Here is a 14,163-nt window from a genome sequence, read left to right as displayed (position 1 = left end):
TGGGAAAGAAAGAGTAAAAGAGATAAATGAAAGTAAAACGAGAGAGAAAAAGAAAAACATTATTAGACGCAAAGATATTTAACAGAAGATTTAAAATACAGATGTAAAATGATATGTTATTGAAAATGGGAAAGAAAGAGTAAAAGAGGTAAATGAAAGTAAAACGAGAGAGAAAAAGAAAAACATTATTAGACGCATAGATATCTAACAGAAGAAAAGGTAAAAAAAATTAGCATACAGGTAAACATATATATTTAAAAGAAGACAGAAAAGAAGACAAAACAGGTGGGGTAAGTGGACACAAAATATACTTCGAACTTTTATGCTCTTTTATACACGAAACAAGAAGAAAAACAACAACAACTTAACCGCCCTCCTCATAAAAAAAGTATAAAAAAAATGTAGGAATATAAAATTATCTAAAAGAGGAGGACAAGAGAACGGCCATAATTTTAAAACACCACCACCATCACCACCTCCACCACCACCATCACCACCACCACCACCACCACCAAAACTTGCGCCAAGGTGTTGTGACGACGAAGTAAAAAAAAAAAAGAAGAAGAAAAATTGAGTCTTGTAAAAGCAAAACTAATGAGCGAAGAAAAGTTGCTTCGTTTTTCTTGTAAGTGAAAAATTTTGCGTTCCTTTTTTTTTTTTTTTAGTCCCGTGAAAATGAACCAAACAAGGAAGACGAAGTGTTGTGAAGATTCATGGAGGCGAGGAGGAGGAGGAGGAGGAGGAGGAGGAGGAGGAGTGGAAGAAGAAGAACAGCGATAAAAATAAGTAAGGAGGTCAGCAAGGAAAATAAAAATAAGAAAAAGAAGTAGAAGAAGAAAAAATAAGAAAAAGAAGAAGAAAAGGATGAAAAAGAAGAAGTAGAAGAAAAAAAGAAAAGGAAGAAAATGAAGAAAAAATAGAAAAAGAAAAGAAAAGAACAAGAACAAGAAAAAAATATATGAAGAAGAAAAGCAGGTCGAGGAGGAGGAGGAGGAGGAGGAGGAGGAGGAGAAAGAAAATCAGAAGGAAGAAAGAAAAATAAATAAAAGGAAAAGGAGGAAAGGCGAGATAAAAAGTAATAAGAAAACTTTGGACAGCGGGAAAAAGTCTTGGACAGAGAATTTCCTTTCGTCTACTGATAATATTTTCTCACGCATTCCTTTTATTCCATATTTTTGAGCCTAAATAAGAAGCGATATTAAAAAGTTTCAGTGATGTTAAGAAAATTTGAATATGGGCAAGGTATGTTTTCACGCTTTCCTTCTCTTTTTTTTTTCTCTTTCTCTCTCTCTCCATTTTTCCTTCCTCTTCGCCTGATAAAACTATAATATGTATAATCAAGTATTGTTTTTTTTTCACATTTCTTCACTATGTTTCTCACTATTCTGGTATTAATTTCTTGTTGTACTGTTATCTAATCTTTTATATTTCATTTTTACAATCATTCTTTATCACATTATCACCTACTTTCCTTCTATTATGTTCCCTTCCACACAAAACTCACTCAGTAACGGAGAATTAATGACAAGAACGGACCGATCGAATTTAACAAGGTATACCACAAAACACGCATTTTCTACCTCATTTGCCAGCACTATATATTGAAGACAGCCCACATCATAGACTCACAATAGATACATAAAGACAGCCACCCTTTCGACAGTGAAAACAATGATAAAGAAAACAAAAAGAAAATACAAAAAATAGGAGAATTGAATAGACAGATACATAGATAGGTAGTTAGATAGCCATAGAAATTTATAGATAAAGATTGAGATGTAAGGATAGACATTCATATACACAAACAGACAGACGATTGAGAAATGAATATCAGTCAGGGATAATCAGTTAGGGTATATATATATGAATTTTAACAGCAAGAGATCGGTGTGGCAAAACGGGCGAAGCAAAACGAAGTAGCAACGTGAAAAAGTATCCATGAGCGGGGGAGGTCCTTAAGGGGAGTAAAAGAGTAACATTAAGAAGAAGAAAATAAAACCCACCATATCAATTCTAAGTTTCTGCAGTGCCGAGAAATTAATAGAAAAAATCCCGACGCACACCAGAGGGGAAAAATGGCGCGAGGGGATGAAAAATTAATAAAAATGCGAGAGGGGAGCTAAATACGATTACAAGAGGAAGAAAAAAAAGATATAATTAAAAAGTGGGAGTAGGAAATATTAAAAAAAAAGCCTTGGGGAAAAATAATGGAGAATGTGAATGACAGAAAATGTGAATGATAGAAAATGGGAATGATGGAAAATGGGAATGATAGAAAATGGGAATGGTGAAGAATGTGAATGATGGAAAATGGGAATGATAGAAAATGGGAATGGTGAAGAATGTGAATGATGGAAAATGGGAATGATGGAGAATGGGAATGATGGAAAATGGGAAATATGGAAAATGGGAATGATGGAAAATGGGAATGATGGAAAATTTGATTGATGGAAAATGGGAATGATGGAAAATGGGAATGATGGAAAATGGGAATGATGGAAAATGGGAATGATGGAGAATGGGAATGATGGAAAATGGGAATGATGGAAAATTTGATTGATGGAAAATGGGAATGATGGAGAATGGGAATGATGGAAAATGGGAATGATGGAGAATAGGAATGATGGAGAATGGGAATGATGGAGAATAGGAATGATGGAAAATGGGAATGATGGAAAATTTTAATGATGGAAAATGGGAAAAAAGATGGAAAGCAAATAAAGGATAGAAGAAGATAGAGAAATATGCTTAAAAGTAGGAAGAGGGGGAGGAAAAGTACACGAATGAGAGAAAAGCAAATAAAGTATAGATGAAGAGAAGGAAAGATGATGAAAATGGTAAGTGGAGGAAACCATGCTAATGAGAACTCAATAATACAAAAAAAAAGGAGGGAAAAACTAGGAAAATTAATGAGAGGAAAAGTTAATGAGTGAAAGTGGAGGAAACATAATTAGAAAAGATGAGAAGAAATGTGATTAAGAAAAAGGGAAAAATAGAAGGTGGAAATTTTGAGATATATAGCAATAAAGAAATACTGAAATCTATCGGAAAAGAAAATAATAAAAAGGAAGAAATAGAAATAGTAGAAGAAGAAAATGAAAGATTAAGAAAAAGAAAGAAAGAGAATGAAAAACCGGGAAGAAAGTGAGGAAATAAGAAATAATCACAAAAAAAACAACAGAAAAAAGGAAAAAGGGAATAGGAATAAAAAGAACAGGAGGGAATAACAGAAACAAAAGGAAAAAGGAAATAATAATAACAAGAAAAAGAATAGGAAAGAAAGGAAAAAGAAAAGAAAATGGGTAGAAGAATAAAAAAAATACTGAGAAAGAAAGAAAGAAGGAAATTAATAAGAACACGAATAGGAGTAAAGAACAAAGAAAAAAGAACAGGAAAATAAACAATAATAAAAAGAGAGAGAGAGAAGAGCAAGGGGAATAATTAAGTCGGTGGCACAGTGGTATAAAAAATTCGACGCTTCATTAAAATGCACCCACTTCGACATTAGTATACGTACCATGACTTAAAAAAAAAGGAAAGAAAAAAAAATCAGCTCGACCCCAACCCTCCTCCTCCTCCTCCTCCTCCTCCTCCTCCTCCTCCTCCCGCCAGGTTTGATATTTTAAGTCTTCGATATTTTTGCCTCATTTCCATCTCTCGGCCCTCAAAAGTTGACTTCGTTAGGGGAAAAACACGAAGGAACGCCTCAGAAAATGTGGTCTAAATGGATTGGATGTGGCGGACTAACGGACAGATGGTAAAAAGACAGAAATATAAGGATGATAAAATAAAATAAAGGAACACACAAAATAGACAGATGAGGACACAGACACAGACACATGAAGACACACAGACTGACAGATAGACGGACAGATAGACAAAATAGACAGGTAGAAATTGAGGGTTACAGACTGGGCTTACAGATAAAATGACAGAAATATAAGGATGATAAAATAAAATAAAGGAACACACAAAATAGACAGATGAGGACACAGACACAGACACATGAAGACACACAGACTGACAGATAGACGGACAGATAGACAAAATAGACAGGTAGAAATTGAGGGTTACAGAATGGGCTTACAGATAAAATGACAGAAATATAACGATGATAAAATAAAGAAAAGGAAGACACATAAATAGACAGATGAGGACACAGACAGACACGGACACACATGAAGACACACAGACTGAGAGATAGACGGACAGAGATAGACAAAATAGAGACAGGTAGATATTGAGGCTTACAGAATGGGCTTACAGACATAAATAAACAGACTCAAATAACTGACGAAGAAAAAACGAAAAATTAGACAAAAAGAGACACAAACAGACAGAGATAAAATGACGAAAATGTAAATATGAGAAAACGAAGATAAAGATGACCAATGAACACGGAGCAACAGACATATAGGTAGACAGACAGACATATAGGATGGAACAATGGAGGACTAACAGACAGACAGATAAAATGACAGAAATATAAGTATGAGAAAACGAAAAAATGAAGACAAAAGCGCACAGACTAACAGACATATAAAGAGACAGACAGATATGATGGAACGAAGAAAAAAAATGAAAAAATAGACAAAAAAGACAGACAAACGGATCGATAGATAGACATTGAGAGAAAAATGAAGAAAAAAACAGGAAAATAGAAAGATAAAAAGACACACAGACACAGACGGACCAACACGATGCTAACACTAAAACGAAAAGAGAAATACAGACAAACAGACAGACATATAAACTAACAGACAGACAAACCCGTAACATAGAAACAGACATAAATAACACAGACATCCAAAGACATATAAGAGACAAAAACAGGAGAAGAGACAGATAGAGACAGAGACAAATAAGGACACAGACAGACACGGACACATGAAGACAAACAGACAGGCAGATAGACGGACAGAGACAGACGAAAAATAAAAGACATGTAGAAATTGAGGCTTACACACACACACACACACACACACACACACACACACACACACACAGATAGACGGACAGAGATAGACGAAAAAAAGACAGGTACAAATTGAGGCTTACAGACCCCCCCCCCCCCCCCCACACACACACACGCACTCCATGTAGCATAATGATGGACGCGAATGAGATGGTGATGAGGTTCAAAAATAATGATAATGACGAAAAATGTGGAACTATGTGACACGGCCTGAAAAATTCGTTCGCCCACCCGCGGCCGCCCCTCCCAAAAATGCTCCAAAAAAGTACTGCAGCGTGAATAAAATGCCAGAAATCATAATAAAATGCAGGGAAAAATGCTGAAAAAATACGGGACTGGAAACGAATAAACCAAATAGCTCAAAGTATCATAGAATTAATAATGAAACGAGGGATTAAACACGCCCTTCAATATTGACAGCTTGATATGCACTAGAAAAAATAAAACAAGAGAAATATTGAAATGAAAATACTCGCACTGAAATGAATAATGAAACAGAAATGAAAATAATGAAAGAGAAGGAAGAGAAGGGCATGAGGAGTAAGAGAAAAAGAGGAGTTATTTAAGACTTTGAGAGATGAGTAAAAGAAATCTAACCTTATAAATAGAAAAAAAAATTAAAATGTTAAAAAATATTCAACATTATCAAAAATAAATATAAAAAAATGTTAAAAAATCAACATTATGAAAAATGTTAAAAAAATCAACATAAAAAAATTAAAAAATGTTAAAAAAATCAACATTATCAAAAAAAATATATAAAAATGTAAGAAAAAATAACATTATCAAAAGGAACTATAAAAAAAATCAGAACCAGAAAAATACAACAACAACAACAACAACAACTACTACTACTACTACTATTACTACTACTACTACCACTACTACCACCACCACTAATAATAATAATAACAATAATGATCATAGTTACACTCAGCTACACACAAAAATTCATTCATACTCATAATGCAGCAAAAGTTTCTAATAATGATCTCCCCCCCCCCTTACCCTCCCTCCCTCACCCCCATCACACTCACACCCCAACCCCCTACAGCCCTTTCCCCTCCCTCGTTCTTTCTCTCCCATTACCCATTTTCCTTTCCCCTTTCTCCTCCTCCTTTCCTTCCACCCCATTTTACCCCCTCCCTACCCCCAAACCCCAAACCCAATCCGCCCTCACACTCTTCCCCTGTCCCCTCCCTCGTTCTCTCCCTCCCATTACCCATTTTTCCTTCCCCTTTTCTCCTCCTCCTTCCCTTCCACCCCATTTTACCCCCTCCCTACCCCCAAACCCCAACCCCAATCCGCCCTCACACTCTCTCCCTTCCCCTTTCCCCTCCCTCGTTCTCTCCCTCCCATTACCCATTTTTCCTTCCCCTTTCTCCTCCTCTTTCCCTTACATCCCATTTTACCCTCTCCCTACCCCCACCACCCCAAACCACAACGCCCTCCACCCCGCACTCTCTACCCCCACCCTTCCCTTTGCCCCTTAATCTAACCCCTTGACCACCAACCTCCTCAATTTCTCCCCCTTCCTCCTCCTCCTCCTCCTCCTCCTCCTCCTGCCCCATACGTCACCATACATACCCCACCACCCCTTACAACCCCCCCTTCCCCCCCCCCTCGTACTCTCTCCCATTCCTCCATCGTCCACTTTCCTTTCCTTGACCTTTGCCCTCAACTCGTCCCACCCATCCCCCGCCCCACCCTTAGCCCCCCCATAATCAACCCCGCCGAGTCATAATTCAGAAGCTCACTAATAAAAACTTTCCCTCTCATTTACATTTTTCACACACACACACACACACACACACACACACACACACACACACACACACACGCTGATGACACGCAGGCACTCTTTCATGCATATATTCACCGAGACACACACACACACACACACACACACACACACATCCATAAACATAAATAAACTTGTACTGTATATTTAAATCTGGGATGATGGTTAAAGGTAAACTAATTAACTATTTATCTATCTATCTATCTATATCTATCTATGTACTTAGTGTTGTGTTAATATGCATACTTTATAATTTATACATGAACCTCTTGACGGACTTGCTATAGAGCGTTAATGTATGTATGACAAGTTGTGAAGGCATATGGCGTGTATAATTTATGGATATGTATGTACGCATGTATGTATGTATATATAAAGTGTGGCGCAGAATAAAACTTGGCTTGATATGGGTATTGTTAAATGTTTATGAGGATAGTTTTGCATTAACAATAAAGTAATGAATTAAACATAACCTTCAAAATAGACAACTTAGAATGCATTAGAAAAAAAAAACTGAAGAAATATTGAAATGAAAATACTCGCAATGAAATAAAAAAAAGCAGAAATTAAAAGAACAAAAGAAAATATATGGAGAAATTATGAGAAGTAAGAGAAATGATGTATGTATTTATGTATGTATGTATGTATGTATGTATAAAACCTTTCCTAATATGTATGACTTCATTTCTCGTATGTACGTAAAAAGAAAATGCGATTGTGTGTGTGTGTGTGTGTGTGTGTGTGTGTGTGTGTGTGTGTGTGTGTGTGTGTGTGTGTGCGTAAAAGGAACGGAGAGAAAAGGGAGAAGGAGATAAGAATAAAGAAGGAGGAAAAGAAGAAGAGAAAGAAAGGGAGAGAAAGAAAGAGAAACGAAGAGAGAGAAAGAGAGGAATAGAGAAAGTATAGAAAAAAGAAAGAAAGATGAAAGGAAGGAGAGAAAGAAATGGGAGAAAAGTGAAGAAAAAGAGGAGAAAAAGAGGAGATCAGAATAAAGGAGAAGAGAAAGAAAGAAGAGAGAAAAAAAGAAAAACAAAAAGAGAAAGAGAGGAATAGGGAAAGTAGAGAGAAAGGAAAGAAAAATGAAAGGGAGGAGAGAAAAAAATGGGAGAAAAGTGAAAAAGTGTGTGTGTGTGTGTGTGTGTGTGTGTGTGTGTGTGTGTGTGTGTGTGTGTGTGTGTGTGTGTGTGTGTGTGTGTACGTGTATAGCACCTGTATTAAGCCTGTCTTGGTATCCTTGTCGCTTGTTTGTGTGTAGTTACGCTCAGCCGCGAGGTCATTTGCATATTGTTTGGCTTCTATTTGTGTTCATTTCCTCTCTCTCTCTCTCTCTCTCTCTCTCTCTCTCTCTCTCTCTCTCTCTCTCTCTCTCTCTCTCTCTGATTACCCTTTCTTTCCTCTCCTGTTTTTTTCTTCCTTTCGTTTTTTATTATTTTCCTCTCCTTCCTCTTCACCATTTCTCTATTTCTCTCTTCCTTCTTTTCCCTTCTCTTCCCTTCCCTTCCATTTCCTTCATTTCCTTTCCCTTCCCTTCATTTCCATTCCTTTCCCTTCCCTTCCCTTAACTTCCTTTCCTCTCTCTTTCCTGAATTTCCTTTCCCTTCCCTATCCTTCATTTCCCTTCCCTTCCCTTTCTCTTCTCTTCTCTTCTCTTTTCTTCTCTTCTTTCTCTTCTCTTCTTTCTCTTCTCTTTTTACTCTTCTTTTCTTTTCTTTTCTTTTCTTTTCTTCTCTTTTTATCTCTTCTTTATCTTCTCTTCTCTTCTCCTCTCTTCTCTCTCTCTCTCTCTCTCTCGCCCCTCCCCTGCCAAGTTAGCTCTCTATGGTAATGCAAGATACTCTCCCTCTTCCTCTTCCTCTTTCCTCTTCCCTTTGTTTGCTTTGGTTCTGTTTTTCTTTCCTGTTTTGCTTTTTTTTTTTTCCTTTCCAGTTCCGTCTTTTTCTTTTTGTTTATTTTGTTTCTCTTTTCTTTAGTGTTTTTTTTGTTATTTTCTTCTTTTGTTTATTTGTTTTCCTTGTTTTGTTTTCTCCTTATTTTCTTCTTTTGTTTTCTTGTTTTCCTTGTTTTGTTTTCTCCTTATTTTCTTCTTTTGTTTTCTTGTTTTCCTTGTTTTGTTTTCCCCTTATTTCCTTCTTGTGTTTTCTTGTTTTCCTTGTTTTGTTTTCCCCTTATTTCCTTCTTTTGTTTTCTTGTTTTCCTTGTTTTGTTTTCTCTTTATTTTCTTTTGTTTTCTTGTTTTCCTTGTTTTGTTTTCCCCTTATTTCCTTCTTTTGTTTTCTTGTTTTCCTTGTTTTGTTTTTCCCTTATTTCCTTCTTTTGTTTTCTAGTTTTCCTTGTTTTGTTTTCCCCTTATTTCCTTTTTTTGTTTTCTTGTTTTCCTTGTTTTGTTTTCTCCTTATTTTCTTCTTTTGTTTTCTTGTTTTCCTTCTTCTGTTTTCCCCTTGATCTGTTTTCTTTTTCCTTATGTTCGTTTTCGTATTCTTTAGACTGTTTTTTTTTTTTTTTTGGTTGTTATTTTTTTAGTGGTGGGGGAGAGAGGGAGTTAGCTGAAGTGGGTGAGTGTGGAGGAATTTTTGGTTGCTTCGGTGATCGTTTGGGTTGTTGAGTGGGGAGGAATTTTTGGTTCATAATACAAGAAAACAAATAATCTAAGACGGCATCACTCAAAAAAAAATCAATCAGGAAAAGAAATTAAAAAAAAAACATAATTATAAAAAAAAACATCAATGAACAGTTTTAAAAGAAAACAAACACAACATTACAGAGAACACTTAAATTAAACAACAAAAAAAGGTTAAATAGAAAAATTAAAAAAATGATAAACAATAAAAAGAATTACCTGTCATTTATAAACGAGTTCAACCATTGCTCAACATATCACCTGGCGCACACACACACACACACACACACACACACACACACACACACACACACACACACACACACACACACACACATACACACACACACACATTTCCTTTTTCATTATTTTTTTCTCATTTCTTTCCTTCCTTTCCTTTATTTTTTCCTTTCTTTATACTATCCCTTTTCCTCTCTTTCTCTTCCTTCCTTTCCCTTTCTTTCCCTTCTTCTTCCTTTCCTCCTTAATTTTCTTCCTTTCCCTTTCTTTCTCTTCTACTTTCTTTCCTCCTTTATTCTCTTCCTTACCCTTTCTTTCTCTTCTTCTTTCCTCCTTAATTCTCTTCCTTACCCTTTCTTTCTCTTCTTCTTTCTTTCCTCCTTTATTCTCTTCCTTTCCCTTTCTTTCCCTTCTTCTTCCTTTCCTCCTTAATTCTCTTCCTTTCCCTTTCTCTCTCTGCTCCTTTCTTTCCTCCTTTATTCTCTTCCTTTCCCTTTCTTTCCCTTCTTCTTCCTTTCCTCCTTAATTCTATTCCTTTCTTTCTCTTCTCCTTTCTTTCCTCCTTAATTCTCTTCCTTTCCCTTTCTTTCTCTTCTTCCTTTCCTCCTTTATTCTTATCTCCATCTCTCTTTTACTCTCCGATCTATTCACACACACACACACACACACACACACACACACACACGTCTCCCACCCACCTCCCCCTCCCCTTCCCTCACGTCACACCTGCGCTACTGGACAGGTAAATGAGCACAGCCGCCGCTAAAGGCTCACTGGACACCTGACGAATTGTGTTGTGCGAGTAATCATTCCCATCAGATCAAAACCACCAACACACAAAAAAAAAAAAACATAATATCGCTGTTCCCACCATATTGCTGCCAGGACTGAAGCGGCTGATAAACTTACTGATATACTTTTTGTTTTGTTTTTACTTTTTTCATATGTTGTTCTTGTTTTCACTATTAACACTTTCTCTTCATCTTAAAACGTCCTCGAATCTAGTACCAGAATTATATATCACTGTTCCAAGCACTAAGTTCCTTTTTTTTTATTTTATTTTCATATGTTGTTCTTGTTTTCCACCATAAGTACTTCCTTTTCATCTTAGTTGTTTTCTTGTTTTCCTTGTTTTGTTTTCCCCTTGTTCTGTTTTCTTTTTTTCCTTATGTTGATTTTCGTTTTCTTTATTGTTTTCTTTATGCACAACCTAATTTGCTCTATTTTTTTTTACTTTTTTTCATATCTTGTTCTTATTTACAACTGTTAATACAATTTCTTTTCAACTCAAACAAACAAAAAACAAAAAATAAGCACTTTCTCTTCATTTTAATTATTTTCTTGTTGTCCTTGTTTTGTTTTCCCCCTTGCTCTGTTTTCTTTTTTCTTCTTATGTTGATTTTCCTTTTCTTTATTCTGTTTTCTTTATTCTGTTCTTTATTCCCGTTCCTCGAATTTATTATCACACATATATATCGCTGTTCCACATCAGAATTTACTTTTTTTTTTTACTTGTTTTTCATATCTTGTTCTTATTTACAATTATTAATACACTTTCTTTTCACCTCAACCAAACAAAAAACAACGGCAAAAAAAACGATGTCCCAAAAATATGATACGAATACTTCTTTTTTATCTCTCTTCTTCAAACGGTGACTTTTTTTTTATTGCATGTCCATCGTTAACATCTATTCATCTAAGCACTTCCTCAAAAATACCACACACAAACAAACACACACACACAAAAAAAACACTTATCGTTGTCGCCACATTATATCGCTGCTGGAAATAAAGAGGATGAAAAACACATTATTATTCTTCATTTTGGGATTTTTTTAACATGTTGCAGCTTTTACTTTCAAATTCTATCCGCACTAATCTTTCCTCAAATCCACCACCGCAAAAATGACACACATATCGCTGTCCCCACAATATCACTGCCGGAAGTAAAGAGAATAAGAAATGATATCAGTTTTTCTTGTTTTTCACACGTTGCTCTTCTTACTTTCAACAAATAACACCTTTTTTTTTTTCATTTTATTATCTCCTCAAAACACACAAACCGTTTTTTTATATATTTTCTTACTTGTTCCAGTTCTTATTTCTCTCTTAAGTTCTCTCATTCTGTTCTTTTTCCTTGTTTTCTCTTCTGTTATTACTGTTATTTTCGTTTGTTTTCTTTTGGTATCCTCTGTTCCCCTTTTTCTTCTTTTCTCTTGTTTTCGAAGTTATCTTCCTGTTTTCTCATTGTTTTCGTACTTGTCTTTTTACTCGTCTTCTAAACACTTTCTTTTAATATACTGTTAACTTCTACTTTCAATAATTACATTCGCACTTTCCACTATCAACACAAACTTTCTACTTTTTTATATATCTCCATTAACTTCTGCTTTCAATATTTCCTTTTTTTCGTTATGGTTCTGGCCCGGTCGAGTTTCAATCATCATTATATATACAGCTCCAACACAATAATACTTCCTTTTTTTATCACCTTCACATCAAACCCACAAAAATACATCGCATATTCTTTTAATCTATTTCTATTTTAGTGTTTTCCCTTAACCTCTGCTTTCATTTATTCCCTTTCGTTATGGTTTGTGGTCGGGTCGAGTTTCAACCATCACATCAAACCCCGAACCACACATCGCACCTTCTGTCAATCTTGTATTTCTATTTAACTATTTCCCGTTTAACGTCTCCTTTCAGTAATTTCTTTTAGTAATGATTTAGTTCTGCTTGCGTTTCAACCATCATATCACACAACTCGCCTAACACTAACACCCTCTTCTCATTTTCCTACTTCCTTTTTAGTGTTTAGCGTTAACGTCTGCTTTCAAACTCCTCTTCCTTGTCGTTTTGGTCTGGCAGAGTTTGAAACCATCACAATATATACATCTCACACCTCAATATTCTTTTTTAATATTTACCGTCAGCATGTGCTTTCAATAATTCCTCTTCGTAATGGTTGTGGCCGCCTGAATTTGAAACCATCACAATATATACATCTCACACCTTACTATTCTTTTTTTTCAATATTTACCGTCAACATGTGCTTTCAATAATTCATCTTCACTATGCTCGTGGGCGCCAGACTTCCCACCATCACTCACAAAAATTCATCGCACCCTCTTTTAATCTTGTTGCCATTATAATATTTTCCGTTAACGTATGCTTTCAACAGTCCATCTTCGTTACGGTTTTGGTCTGGTCGAGTTTCAACCATCATATAAATTTCGTCTACCACTAACACCCTCTTCTCATTTACGGTTTTGGTTTGGTCGAGTTTCAACCATCATATCACACATTTCGTCTACCACTAACACCCTCTTCTCATTTAAGGTTTTGGTTTGGTCGAATTTCAACCATCATATCACACATTTCGTCTACCACTAACACCCTCTTCTCACTTACGGTTTTGGTTTGGTCGAATTTCAACCATCATATCACACATTTCGTCTACCACTAACACCCTCTTCTCACTTACGGTTTTGGTTTGGTCGAATTTCAGGCACCGTATCACACATTTCGTCTACCACTAACACCCTCTTCTCACTTACGGTTTTGGTTTGGTCGAATTTCAACCATCATATCACACATTTCGTCTACCACTAACACCCTCTTCTCACTTACGGTTTTGGTTTGGTCGAGTTTCAGGCACCGTATCACACATTTCGTCAACCACTCACACCCTCTTCTCATTTTCAAGTTTTTTTTTTAATATTTACCGCTACCCTATGCTTTCAATAATTCCTCTTCGTGATGGTCGTGGGCCCCAGAGTTCCCAGCATCACGTCAGCCTCACCGCAATAAATAGCGCCGCCACCAACAGTTACAGAGACAAAGCAATGCATTCAAATCCTATTCTATTGCGCGCGGCCAATTGCAACAGTTTATAGCGAGGCCGTTTGATGCGTTTGACAGCCCGGCTCAGTATTTTTAGCATTAATTTGTATGGGACGCTGCCAGACTGAAATGTATAATGTAACACGTGTATTCTGATGCTATATTTATAAAACGGGTGAAGTGTAATCGCCGTGGACTGACGGTTGGAGGGATATTTTTGGTTTAAGAACGGAAAAAAAAGTTAGACCGTTACCGCGAGTTCCATGTTACGAAAATAAAATACAAAAAGGGGTGGCATTGAATAGGAAATAAAAGTTAGTCATGTAACAAAAATATAAGACAAAAAAAAGATGAAATACAATAGGGGGAAAATAAGCTGTAATACAATAAGGAAAAAAAAGTTACGAATATCATGTTACAAAAATAAAATACAAAAAGGGATGTCATTGAACAGGAAAAAAAAGTTAGTCAGTCCCACGAATATCGTTACAAAAATATGATACAAAAAAAAGATGAAATACAATAGGGGGAAAAAATCTGTAATACAATAGGGAGAAAAAAATTAGTCCGTTCCGCGAATTCCATGTTACAAAAAAAAAAGATGAAATACAATAGGGGGAAAAAAATCTGTAATACAATAGGGAGAAAAAATTAGTCCGTTCCGCGAATTCCGTTACAAAAAAAAAG

Source organism: Eriocheir sinensis, chromosome 54 (genome assembly GCF_024679095.1).
Source record: "Eriocheir sinensis breed Jianghai 21 chromosome 54, ASM2467909v1, whole genome shotgun sequence".
Classification (NCBI taxonomy): Eukaryota; Metazoa; Arthropoda; class Malacostraca; order Decapoda; family Varunidae; genus Eriocheir; species Eriocheir sinensis.
This window is presented reverse-complemented; position numbering follows the sequence as displayed.